This window comes from Aquila chrysaetos, chromosome 7, assembly GCF_900496995.4.
Source record: "Aquila chrysaetos chrysaetos chromosome 7, bAquChr1.4, whole genome shotgun sequence".
Taxonomy (NCBI): domain Eukaryota; kingdom Metazoa; phylum Chordata; class Aves; order Accipitriformes; family Accipitridae; genus Aquila; species Aquila chrysaetos.
The window spans coordinates 46251357-46264057 of NC_044010.1; the positions used below are offsets into that span (position 1 = coordinate 46251357).

At 40.3% G+C, this 12701-nt stretch overlaps 1 long non-coding RNA gene across 1 annotated transcript; it reads right to left on the reverse strand.

Annotated features, from left to right (window-relative positions):
• Positions 1-398: 398 nt before the first annotated feature.
• Positions 399-8907, reverse strand: LOC115344102. The gene is made up of 4 exons (XR_003924420.2): positions 8485-8907; positions 6065-6171; positions 3110-3241; positions 399-692 (listed from the first exon to the last, which is right to left on the reverse strand). It is a non-coding gene; the product is annotated as an uncharacterized LOC115344102 (long non-coding RNA).
• Between the last annotated feature and the right edge of the window lie 3794 nt (positions 8908-12701).

A 12701-nucleotide genomic window follows, 5' to 3' on the forward strand; every position in this document is an offset into this window, starting at 1 on the left:
ATGTCTTTAAAAAAAGAAAAGAACTTAATTCACCCAGCTCCTTTACACCCTGTTAAGAGTAATTAGGTGCCTTTTAATCAAGGTAGCAGTAGATAACCTTCTAGGGCTGCGGTGACCCCTGCAAAGTAGACATTAGGCCTCAGGGACAAGCCATGCATTCTGTCTCCAGCCTATTGCTTTATAATTATTCTATAATTAGGGAATGGTGTCAAAAATGAAAAGTTACGGTGTAATGAAAGACAGTCCTACAGCATAAATATAAACATACATAAGTGTGTATAGATGGGTGGATAGCACACTCAGGTGCACATAAGATGCCTAATTCTGCTGGTAAAGGATAACTTAATTCTGGCATTTCCTCACTTTGGAGTGCTTGCCTTTGCGACTGGTACAGGTTTACTTTTTTCTTATTTATGCAGCAGAATGGAGACCACCAGGCTGCAGCAGGTCTGCATGCCCTGAGCAATAGGTGATGCGAGAGGACAGCACGGAGCGGACAGCCAGGAGATTTCACTCTCCGCTTTCTGCTGTGACCTTGGGTCACGCCAGCTCTCTGGTCCTGGTGAACCCACCTCTGAAACAGGGGCAGCACAGATTGGGTCTGGCTGAGCTCATGTCAACCCGCCGTGACACTTTGGCCTTGGAGGGTGCTGCTCTCCTTCGCACACCTCTGCCCCGTGTCCTCTGTTAATCTGGGGAAGAGACATCTTTGAATTAGAAGAGGGGAAAAAGAGCAGAGAACTTAGTTCGCTTCCGTACATAAATAAGTCTAGAAAAGATGAGACAGTTCTATGTTAGACTGAATGTATTGAAGTATACTACCTGTGTTTATCGGATTCTGTTGTCTGCTGGAAGTTACCCGTAGCTGCTGAGGATAGTTAACGGCTGTTACTTAACATCTTTTGCCACACAGAGAATTATTCATGGGAACCAAGCTAATGTGGGCACTGAACAGAGCTGATTCTCTGTGACTGGCACTTGTGCTCTCCTGAATCCATCATCAATCGTTTAACCGTGTATCTCAAGTAAAACACTGAAGTCACATTAAATGCATCAAGCAGAAAGCTGATTAAATGCTTACTAGTACCAAACTGACATTTTGCTACAGCAACAAATCATTTTACACATCACTATCTTTGGGTCAGGAGAATTTCAAAGTTATACAGTTACTAACCAATTTATTTTTTTCCATTTTCCTGTTCCTCCTGAGTATAAATTTACTATTGTGACAACTGACAACCACCAATGTTTTCTATTATATTCTGCATGAATTTTGGTACAAGAATCCTTATTTGCAAAAAAGAAATTCTTCCCTAAACAGATTTAGCTTCTTCCTTCTTCTCCAGTAAATAACAGGTAACATTAAAATGTTTCTGTATGGCCAACCTTTTTTATTGTTATACTGACTAGTCAAAATTTCTTCTGAGGTGATTTTCTGTCCATCCAGAATGATTTTAATGGCCCCCATGAACTCTTTTGGAGAATGTAAGTTGCCTCGGGGAAGGAAAAATCTTATTTCACTGGGGACCATTTAAGCCAAGAGATGTATCTAGATATCCAGTAGCCTTTGAACCAATTTATCCCTCTTTTAACTGCAGTAATATCTTCCTTTTGCTCCTGAACAGGTATCAAGAGAGATCATTAACTTAGCGTGCTCAGAGGAAGGAACGCAGCGCGTGTTTGTGTGTGAGCGTCTCCATGCCCCTCTCTACACGCCTCTCTATCTGAACCGTCTGTACCAGAACAGACTGGAGTAGACTGAAGTACATGATAGGTAGCAGAATTCATCTCTGATATTGTCTTCTATTACTAATTATGTCAGATAATAACTTTTATAGCAAGAATATAATTGTTTTCTGAAATGAAAAAAGAGAACCTATTTTTTCACTTAGGAAGTCCTGTTATCTAATATTCTGGCAAAAAAGACATTTTGCACAATGCTTTTTCCATTCAACTTTTTAAATGGGTGATGCTCATTTGTCTCTTTTTATAGAACTCTACACAGAATGGGTTCAAAGCCCACAAAAGCCACAGAAAGTTAGCAACTGCTTAGGATGGTTTTGCGTCAAGATTATACTTAAAATACTGAATTTTATCTAAATTATTTTTGCCTTCTATACACCTTGTCTGTAACATATACACAAAGGAACTTCATGATAGAGCCATTGTAAACTCTACATAGATAAAGAAAAGATAAAAATTTTAAAGGCAGAATAACCTGCTTCAGAAATAGAGATATCATGTTAGATACACAATACACCATTCTCATTATCACCATTATTCATAAGGATGACTCACACCAACAACTGATGTGTGTTTATTTGCAATCTTTTTCCATTTATTGTTCTCTACAGAATCAGAGGTGATGAGGTGACAGTATGTCTGCTTTCTTTTATACATTGATTAAAAAAGGGAAAAAGAATCTGCCTCATTTCTATGAGCAAGTAAGCATAAAATGCTTGTCTGTATTTCTTATGCATTAAAGAATCTGCACAGGGTCATGAGCAGTCAGCATTTATCCAAGGCCACCGACGCATGGGTGTTTCCAGAAGAATTCCCATTAACTTTATGGTAAATTATACACACAAATCTCTGTGCATGCTCGATAGAAGATTAGGCACGTATTGTCAAAGAAGAGTGAACAAAAATTTGACTAAACCATACCAGACATAGACTTTACTTGGTTGTACTTTAAAAGGATATTCTGTTCAATAAACCAAAATCACTTTTACTTCCATACATTGGGATGATTTGCGCTGCCTTGTTCCTCACTGCATATTACAATTAAAGGCTTGTTCAGCTAATAGCATAGTGTCAGAAAGGGAAAATTTACTAGTTTGTCCATCTTTTATTCACATGTGCTCTGTGATATTCTGTTATTTAAATTATAAACAGTCATTTTATACATCTGACTCCTTGTCATAGATCAGGAATTTTCATATAGAACTGGGACCATGCATGTGCACCCATCCTTCGTTAAAGGAGGTCTTTACTTCAGGTGGTAATGGAGGTCTGATTCAGGTGGGAGAGGTTTTTTTCTGTTATTTCACCTAGACAGAAGATCAGAGGTCAAGTCTCAGATTCCTACATACATGTTGGACTTACTTACCTAGAAATTACATCTGTTCTCTGCATCTGATGGGTTTGATTGCATTTCTGGTTTTTTTTCATAATACACTGTCAATCTGGCAATCCAATCCATTTTGTAAGAAAGAAGTTGGCATCACAGCGTGACTCTTCCCTGAGAATGAAGAAGAGGTAAAGCATCCAAGATACTTTTGTTCAGTAACTAGCTGAATGACAATTCAGCTAATTAATATTACAGGGAAATAGAAGCCCTAGTCTAGCACAGACAGCTCCATCCTCAACATAGCTGCTTTTCAGAGAGCCATTTGTTGGCTTTCCTTATGCACTATAGAGGGAACATAAACTTAGGGCTCTGGACAGCACCCTGAGAGCTGCACACTGAAAAGGTCTCTGCTAGCATGTTTACACTGCATTGGCTAAATACTTTCTAGGATCTAGCCTTTGGATCGATGATTTACACTCAGATTTGCAAAGAAGCTGGTAGAAGGAAATGTGATGGTGAAAGATGGTGAAAAGAAGTTTGTAGCATTTTGAATTTCTGTTGACCAAAAGTGTGTATATGGACACCTGACGGGGCTCCCATGATGCAGGCTAACCTGTTATGCTGAACTAAATCCTACATCTGAGCTCCAGCTAAGGACTAAACCAGACAGTTATCAGTATAGGTCAGTAAATCAGTGAGTTTCCACTGAGTTAGTCATCGCTTAGTCCAGTCATCAGGCAGACATGACAGAAAATGAATCTGTACAAGTCCTAAAGTAAGACTGAAAACTGGTGGTTCACTATTTAATTAAAAGCAATTGGTGCTTATATAAATACAGATAATGATTTTCAGGCCCAGTTTGAAAAGTCTGTGTGGGGCAGGGAAATTATCTATGTCATCAGAATATTTTACTTTTGAAATCAAATTATTCTGTACTCAAAAGCCACAGCCTGAAAGCTATTAACATCCCATCATTTAGATAGCTATTTTCTGTGGTGGCCAGTCTCCTCTCTTCTTCCCCATCTCCCACCCTGAACATGGATGAGACCTTCAGCAAAAACATTCAAATGAGGCACAACACTAGGGTGGTGGCTCAGCCTCTTGCGAGTTCAGAAAACAGAGAGCTAACCATTCAATAATTTTGCAGGACAGAGTTTAGGTGAATCTAGCTTTGGGGCTCTATTCTCCTGATTGATATATTTTCGCATGCTTTCATATATGCGTGCATACATGCACACGTTTTTTTCACACTCTACAATAATAAAAGTGTGTTACAACTCTGTGGGAATACAAAGATAAAATATGAAAGAGAAGATTGTTTGAAGATTTTGAAATCTTAACACAGTTTTGTAGGGGTTAGGAATGGGCCTCTGCAATCAGGTGATAAATTCACAGCAAAACCCAGTGTTTCAAGCCATCAGGTATCTATAAATGCAGGAAAACTGCAAACGCTGGCATGAATTGCATTTATATTGCGAATCCTGATCTCAGAGGGAGTCAATTACTGGATCTTAGGACCTCACTCTTTTTTGAGATAGTTTGCTGAGCTGAAAGGCAAGACCCACATATCCTTCCTCTCACCTGCAGCGCTGACAGTTTGAGCCTAGTCCACTTGGGAGCAGCTCCCTTTCTGGTTAGTCAGTAAAGCAGGTGTATATTGATATACCCCCTCAGAATATCAAGTCTCCTTGCCAGTACCTTCAGGATAACATTAATTTAGGAAATCCCTGCCTAATGTCAGAACGTTTTCTTAAATACCAGCTATTATATGTCATCGGAACACACAACACCAAAAATCTGAAGTGATTGTGTATTTCTAGAGAATGGTAGTCATGCATCCATCAGCATCTTAAACCATGTTTCACACCTCAGGATAAAAACAAATGTCACATCTTTATCTTTTCAAACTGTGTTGACCAATTTGGTACCACCTAACTGAAAAGAAGGGCATAGGCTTATCTCCTCAGTAAATCATAGTACAAAGGTACTTTCTAACTTTATTGTGAAATTGAAATCTACCGTGAAACTCAAGTCTATCCTAGGCCTGTATTTTCATGTAAACCTTTTCTTCTAGAAACTCAGCTTGAAGTCAGAGACCTCTACAGCATCAGTCTTACCAAAATCACTTCCCCCATCATGTGAAGACTTCATTCATTCAGTGAGTGATTTCAGCAGGAGCTAGAACAAAAAGACTAAGAGCCCACAGTGATTTATATTTATAAATAACTATGCAAATGTCCATAATACGGCAGTTCATAAAAGTCTGTTGGTGGTGAAACAGCAAGCATTTAGCCTCATATAGGCATCCGGTTGTTATTTGAAGACTGTGATGAGCTACAGCCACCTTGGACCACTACCTACAACAATTTTTTCCCATATCTAAATTTAGTAATTTGATGTATTTATCTGCCCTAGCTATGAGAGGAGTAATATCTTCCCAGAAGTTCTCTGAGACGGATTTTCTTTAAGGTCTATAGGTGTGCTGCGGGTTTTGGGACAGGTAAAGTCCGGCATGAGAAAGCAGTGGTAGAATCAGGGGTTATATATTTGAGAAGTGATCTAATGATATGTTTTCTCAAGTCAACAAAGGATGAAGGGGTAAGTCATCACTAGATAGGATGGTAAGTGTGGTGTATCAATTACCGAGTTTACAGGCAATTTTGGCTGGGAAGCAGAGGACGCACTGTAGATTCACTGCTATTTTCTCTTCCATTCCTCCATTTCTATCCTCCTTGCTCTGGGCTAGATACAACTCATGAAATGGATCTTCCTTCCCTACATCTGGTGTGGCATTATAAATCCATGGCTCCATCCACGGACATGCAGATAAAAAGGAACGTGTGCGCTTTCACGAAAAGCCTCTCCATGTAAATCGCTTCCTTTTCTTTGAGTTGCCACTGACTGCCTCCAGGACTGATTAATCTGATTACTCACAGCAGCTTGATGTTACATTTTCTGTGGCACTCTTTTCTCATTTTTGAGAGCAAGACTTACCCATGTGTAATGAGGAGACAATCTGAATTGCACAGCCTTGTACTTGTGAGGATGTACTAAGCCCCAGTCTCATTCCCTGCTTGAATTCCCAGAGCTGGCAACTGGAACTTAAAAGGAAAAAGAAGTGAAAATAAGCATAATTTCTATGAAAAAAAAAAAAATATTCCGTGTAAGTTCTTTTCCTACTCTTATCAATATCAGAACAGAGCATCTTCCAGTATGAATAAAGTAAAAAATTAATACCTGTCACTTGTGGTTCAATTTTCCTCTCAAGGTAGACAATAAACATCAAATCCCACGGTATCAGTTTTTTAGTTACTTCCCAGGGAAGAAGTCTAGTTTTTTAAAAAGTTATTCAAGTCCCTACTGTATGCACTGTTTGGAGTATCAACAAATATGAACCACAGGCCAACCACACAAGAAACGCAACATAATTAATCCTATTTAATTATTTGTGGGAAGAGTGTCAATTCCTAGCATTCAAAGCACCTGAGCCTGTTCTAAATTTTTTTAACATAATTTAACTTTAGTCATCTGTGCTGAAACTTCCTAAGCTGCATAACTACTTCAGGCTGGTTTTGTGGGTGTATGGTTTTAAAATTTCAGCCAAAACCAGGTTCAGCCATTTCTAAGAATGAGACTAGGGGAAAATACATTGCTTTGCTGTGCAGAATATTATGGTGATGGGCTTTTTTTGACATCTGCCCTACACTTTCAAGGCAGACACGTCAGACTTGGAAAAGGAGTGCAGCTCACAACAGCAGTCCAGTTGTTTCCCCAGTTGATATCCTCTTCTCCCTCCATACATTAGGATATACAATTAGGCCTCATCTCCTTAGATACTGGACTAGTTTGCATTTTACCTCTTCACCACCTGCACATTTCATCACTCACCCAGGTCTGACCTGCAGCTGGACTGTGACCCATGCTCAAGCTGAACCTGGTTATTGGCTTGCTGAGGCTGATGCCCATTCACTGTCATCAGCCACACTTGTCTGAATTAAAACCATTAGCTGTAGAGTGCTGCTTTCAGGAGCAGCCCTTTCGTGTTCGTTACAACTGTGTTTAACGTCACGCCGCATCGTTGCAGAGACTTGCTGCATCTCGGTCCTTCCCTGGGTGATGGCTGTCTATCACCCCTGGAGAAGCTTTGCAGCGACAGCTTGACAGCTGCTCTCATAAGCGCCCAGTTTACATCACCCCAAATGACTGCAACAGCCTTTGGAGCTCCAGAACGCTGCTGACCGGCGCGAAGGAAAAAGGGAGGGTGGGTGGGTGGGTGAGTGGAGGCATGTGTAGAAAGAAGCTGGATAGAAGCGAAGCCTCACAGTCAAGTTATATATTCCAGCAAACCAGTATCTCTAGCAGTTTTCCTTAATTACAAAAATGCTTTCTCATACCAATCTTATTTTTAGTGGCAGTCTATCTTTTGTAAGTATGGGATATATTACCACTTTGTATGTTTGTTGAAGTTAATTCAAATACTGAAACACACAGCTCCTGATCTGGCAAATTACCAAGTATAATGGGTAACGCTTCCAAAACGTATTCAGAGATTCAAGTATTTAATAATATTTTGTTGACAAGAATAACCTAAAACAGATCCCTTCCTAATTTTAGATTTAGCATGAAAACTGAAGAAAAAATTCACATCTCTATGTTAATGTCGATAAACATTTGGCTCAGCTAATACTTCAAGCTTTCTTGTGTTGAAGTTCAAATAGAGTTCCCATTGCCTTCAAAAAGTCTGGATGCACCAGAAACAGGTACGTATCCAGCCTTGATCTCCTCATTTCCTAATGTGAATACATTAAATTGTCCAGCATGATTTCTTTCTGTATCTTTCTCTACGTACTGTTAAATAAGGCCTGAATGTTATAAAAAAGTAAACGTGTACTTAAAGTGTTAAAAGCTTGGCTATTCATCTTCCTTTCAAACATACCATAGCTATACAATATCAATAAAGGAAGTAAGAAATGAGAAGAAAAAGCTTTTTTATTAAGCAATATGGGGAAGACTTACTAATTATTTGCAAACCTGAAATTTCCCCTTTGACTTGGCTTACCTTTATAACGTGATGATGGACATGCCACAGGAACATGTATTGAACAAAACAGGATTATTAGGTGTGAAATGTTCTTTGCATAGCAATTTTTTTTCATATACTGCTTTTCACTACCTCTGTCTTTCTTCTCTGACTAATCAATATTTTTCAAAGATCCTTTATTATCATCACGACCGCAGGGAAATCACCATTAATATTTGTTTGCAATATGAGGTAAACAATAACTTCTGGGTTTCAGACATAGTATTACAAAACAAAATTGGAATTTCCTTTCTTTTTTCCAGCTAGTGTCCTTCAACAACATGCAAGTGAAGTGATCTGCTCAGTTATGATGGAGCGCTCTCACAGTCCTTACCTGCTCTTGCTCCTCTCCTCATCCTGTATTTTTGTGAGTCATTTTAGGCTCTGGAACTTCTGGAATCAGTGCTGACACCCAAATCTCTCATTCTGTTTCTAAGAAGCATGCAGGCCTTCAGATAATCTATTATTTAAACAATTAATAGCACAAGACTTTTCAGTAGTGGAACGGCTTCACCTGAGGGCAAGGTTTCAAATTTAAGGCACTTTCCTTTCAGATAGTGACTTCTCTTTCTACAGAAAAAAAAAAAGAGAGAGAGAAGAAAAAGAAGAAAGAAAGATCGCCTTGTTTGGCTAGAATCCCAGAAAAGAAGACTTTGAGATACATGACTCATACGCATTGCATCAGAAGCTCTGAATGTTGTAAGTGCTAAAAGTACAAATACTTGAATTATGAGCAACCTGAAGAACCACTCAAACTGGAAACAGGGAGATTTGGGCTTCTTAGGAAAACTAATGGAGAAAAAAATCTGTGCTTATGACAAATATGATCTTGAAAGTTGCTACATCAGCAAAAGAAGAGCCATGCTAAGGGTTTAAAGCATGTAACTCGTCCTGCAACTGAAGTCAGTCTGAATCAGCTGTAGCATCACCTGAAATATAGTAATGTTATCAATGCACCAGGTGCTGTCAGAAACCTGTTGACAGGCAGTGGATTTTGTAGCATACTTTTGTGATCTTTCAAAAACTTTTAGTCAAAACAGGTTGCCAAATGTTTGCTCTAGAGATATGCTCCCTAGGGATTATGATTTAGTCTTTAAACTCCTTTAAATCCCAAAGGCAATTGATTTCTTCTAGAGCGAAAAAGTCTAAAAACCCCCAGTGTTCATCTTTCATAATGACACTGGCAATCATTTAATGGCTGGAATGCTGAAGGCGAATTTGTTACTTCTGGTTTTCCCTACTTAACGTTTGCCTCCTTCTGGAAGGCGTGGGAGTAAGAGTGGGGATGAAGCATTTGAAATGTTGCAGTCCTTTTGCAGACCGCCTTTTAGCTACTGGTTTGAGAAATACTGCCCTAAAGGCTGAGACAGGTAGCAAAGCCCTACACAGACTGGCATGAGAACCTGGCCAGTGCGTTTTCTAGCTCATTTTCTGCCATTAAGGGCAGTGCTGGCTGTGAGCAGACGCGGTCACCATGCGGGAACCTCTCAGGGCCTGAGTCATCGCTTTGCTCGGCACGACTGCTGGTGCATAATACGTTGAAGCAACTCAGCTCCAGGTGCTAACAAAAGCCCCCAGCAAACAGATAAATTAAAAAAAATGGTGAGATCGTTTCTGACAAAACTGCTGTCCATATTCATGCTGCATTATTAGACAATTAACGCCTTTGTGTGCAGCAGGTATTAGAAATCAAGGGGAACCATTTGTATATGATTTGCCACCTAGCAGTGATGCCAGAGAAATTAAAAGCAAGCTCTGTTCAATGACTGTTGTCATTAAAGATCATAAATTGATCAGATTTTGCCTTCAGTGAAATAAATAAATAAATAAAACCCCTGCTGCCAAAGAGCCTATAAGCAAAGCCAAAAAGCTTACGCTGTTCTGAGCCGAAGGAGAGTTTGGCAACTGTTCAAAATGTAAAATAATTTCTTAAAATGCCCACCCGAAATAAAAATCCCATGGTTATCTGTGCAATACATATTTAATTCCTTGACAAGAAGGTGGTGTGCATTTAACTCAATGCACAGTGACTTAGCTGTGTAGCCTCCATTCAGCATTTTAATCTTAATGACTTCCATGGTGCCAAATATTCATCCAGCTCCACAGACTGCAGTTGATTTCAAATGACTTCAGGTCAAGCTCCATGTCTAATAAGGCCTAAATATACAGGGCTTCTTCAGAGTAATCTAAGGGAAAACAGAGGGGGAGTTAGAGGGTGGCAAATCTGAATCTTTCAGCAAAGATTAAGCCTTCTTATAGAGAAGGTGAGGAAAGGGCAATATTGCACAGGACAGTTTGGATAAGCAGCCCCAAATCCCCACGGCATGTGTTGCTGAATGCTGTTTGAGGCTGATTTACTGTACTCTTATTAAAATGCTTCAGAGTGTTTGCATTTTTATTGCCTACTTTGTTTTAATCTATAGTAATTTCAACCATGTTCTAATCTGTCAACTTCATTGTATATTTGCGAACACTCTCTACTCAAGTGGCTCCGCTATGGAGCTGAAGTGCAGACAGTCTTGTTGATAGGCCCTTGAAATCAGCTTAATTATTAAATTGGCTTCAAATATTCCTTACATTCACAACAGTTAATGTAACCAACACTGTGAATCTAATTTTCCTTCAATGCAACGTACAAATAAGAATCTCCTTGTGCAAAAAGCACAGGTCTTTCTGCTTCAGAGCATGACACTATCTCATCTTGCCACAAAAGGCAAAATAAAGTGTGATTGTGGCATGCAGCACGTTTAGGGTTAGGCAAGGTATGCCTTAGCAGTGGGCAGCAGATTAGGGCAAAATCAGTTTTAAACACAAGAGTGAGGGCTCCTCCAATTTTCTTGAGGGTTAACATGGTTCCAAGTCCAGCCTAAAGGGCAGCGCCAGCAGCATCACGCACCACTTGAGCAGTCCACTCCCCAGTCACCCCAGTAAGAGAGGGCCCTTTCAGGAGTCCACATTGTCCCTCTGCCAGGAGAAAGCTAAGTAGTGACAAGCAGATGAGAGGAAGAGGAGGGAGACGAAGCTGGTCACTTCCCAGCTCTCCTTCCAGTCAGCGGTGCTGGTTATTTCAGCCACACTGGTACAGGCAGCCAGCAAGGCTCCCAGGACGAGACTGCTTGCTCACGGTCTGCGCTCTGAATCCCCGTCCCACCACTGACTTTTGCCCAAAGCGCAGAGCAGCCGTCGCCCGGCCCTGCCTCCCTTCAGCCTGTGCAGCAACAGCAGTGAGATAAAGTGGCACAGGCTTGTGTCTGGGCTGGCATCCAGCGAAGGACCTCTGCAGAGCCCCGGGGTTTGCGTTCTCAGTAATGGCAAAGCCTGGACAAAGCCTGTGCCATTGCATCTGCTTTGTCACCCTACCGACATTCAGCCAGGGAGGCTTGCTAGCGTGTGCTGCAGTCATCCGTACAGTTACGCTGTAGGCGCCTCGGAAACAACCTCTGGATATTTATGATGTGCCCATCACTACAATGTCTGGGCGCTTATAAAACTGTGCAGAACTTCAAGAACTGCTGACGCAGGAGTGAGAAATAGTTTGATTTCTCCTTATTCTATAAGGTGTTCTTATCCTAGGGGACAAGAATGTGGGTAATAAGAATTCCACTGCAGTAATCTTTAGTGGGGAAAAGGAGACCATAATTAGGCATTGGAAGACTTTACAAAGGACTGTATGGCATTTTTCGCACTCAAAATCTTCAACCTATTAGAGGATGCCTTTCTAAAAGGTATGCTTTAGCTTAACTTGGTGTTACCTCACCTGACAAAGGACTGCAGGGTTGTGTTCTGCAGCTTGTGCTATTTCAGAGTTCACACAGCTGAATGGCTGGTTATTACAGTCCCTTTCCCGAAAATTATTAATCTATTCTCAACACTTCAATGCATAACACATAAATTGCTTGAGCTCAAGAAAAGAATTCTATTATTTCACTGGAGTTTATTGTGATAAAAATGCTACAGTACAGAAAGTTGTTATTCAGCTGACTGTCCTGGCTAAGAAGCTAATGCAACTCCCATCCTTAGAATATCAGCCAAAAAATGGAAATCTTGGTCATGTTTTCAATTTGACAAATTGGAAATGCCCAGAGGAGGTTACACTTATTATGGAGAACAGTTACTGGGAAGTAAAAGGGATTCAAATGAAAAAAGCTTGGAGGACTTGCAAACAGCCATGCCATGTGGCTCTGTCTCTCAAGCTCTTACACCCCCACGTACTTTCTATGCACATAATTGCATTTTCCAAAAGACTAGTGATTTTCGGCACTCAATTTCAAATGCATGCCAATGTGGTTTTGTCTTTAGATATAAGTAGATTTTTTGTTTTGAGGCAGAGGAGACATGGTGTGTTATGTTTCTGCATATAACACCCATACAGCTTTAGATTTTGTCCTAAGGCCAAATGTTTAGTAGCTGTGGGGGTTGAGCCATCTGGGAGAGAAGTCTGTCTGTCTAACTACGCAGTTACATTGAGCGGGGCCCCTGTTTGACCACTGTCACTGTAGTATCTCAGTGCACCTAGTGAAAAATAGAAATAACTAAATATTTCTCATGGCC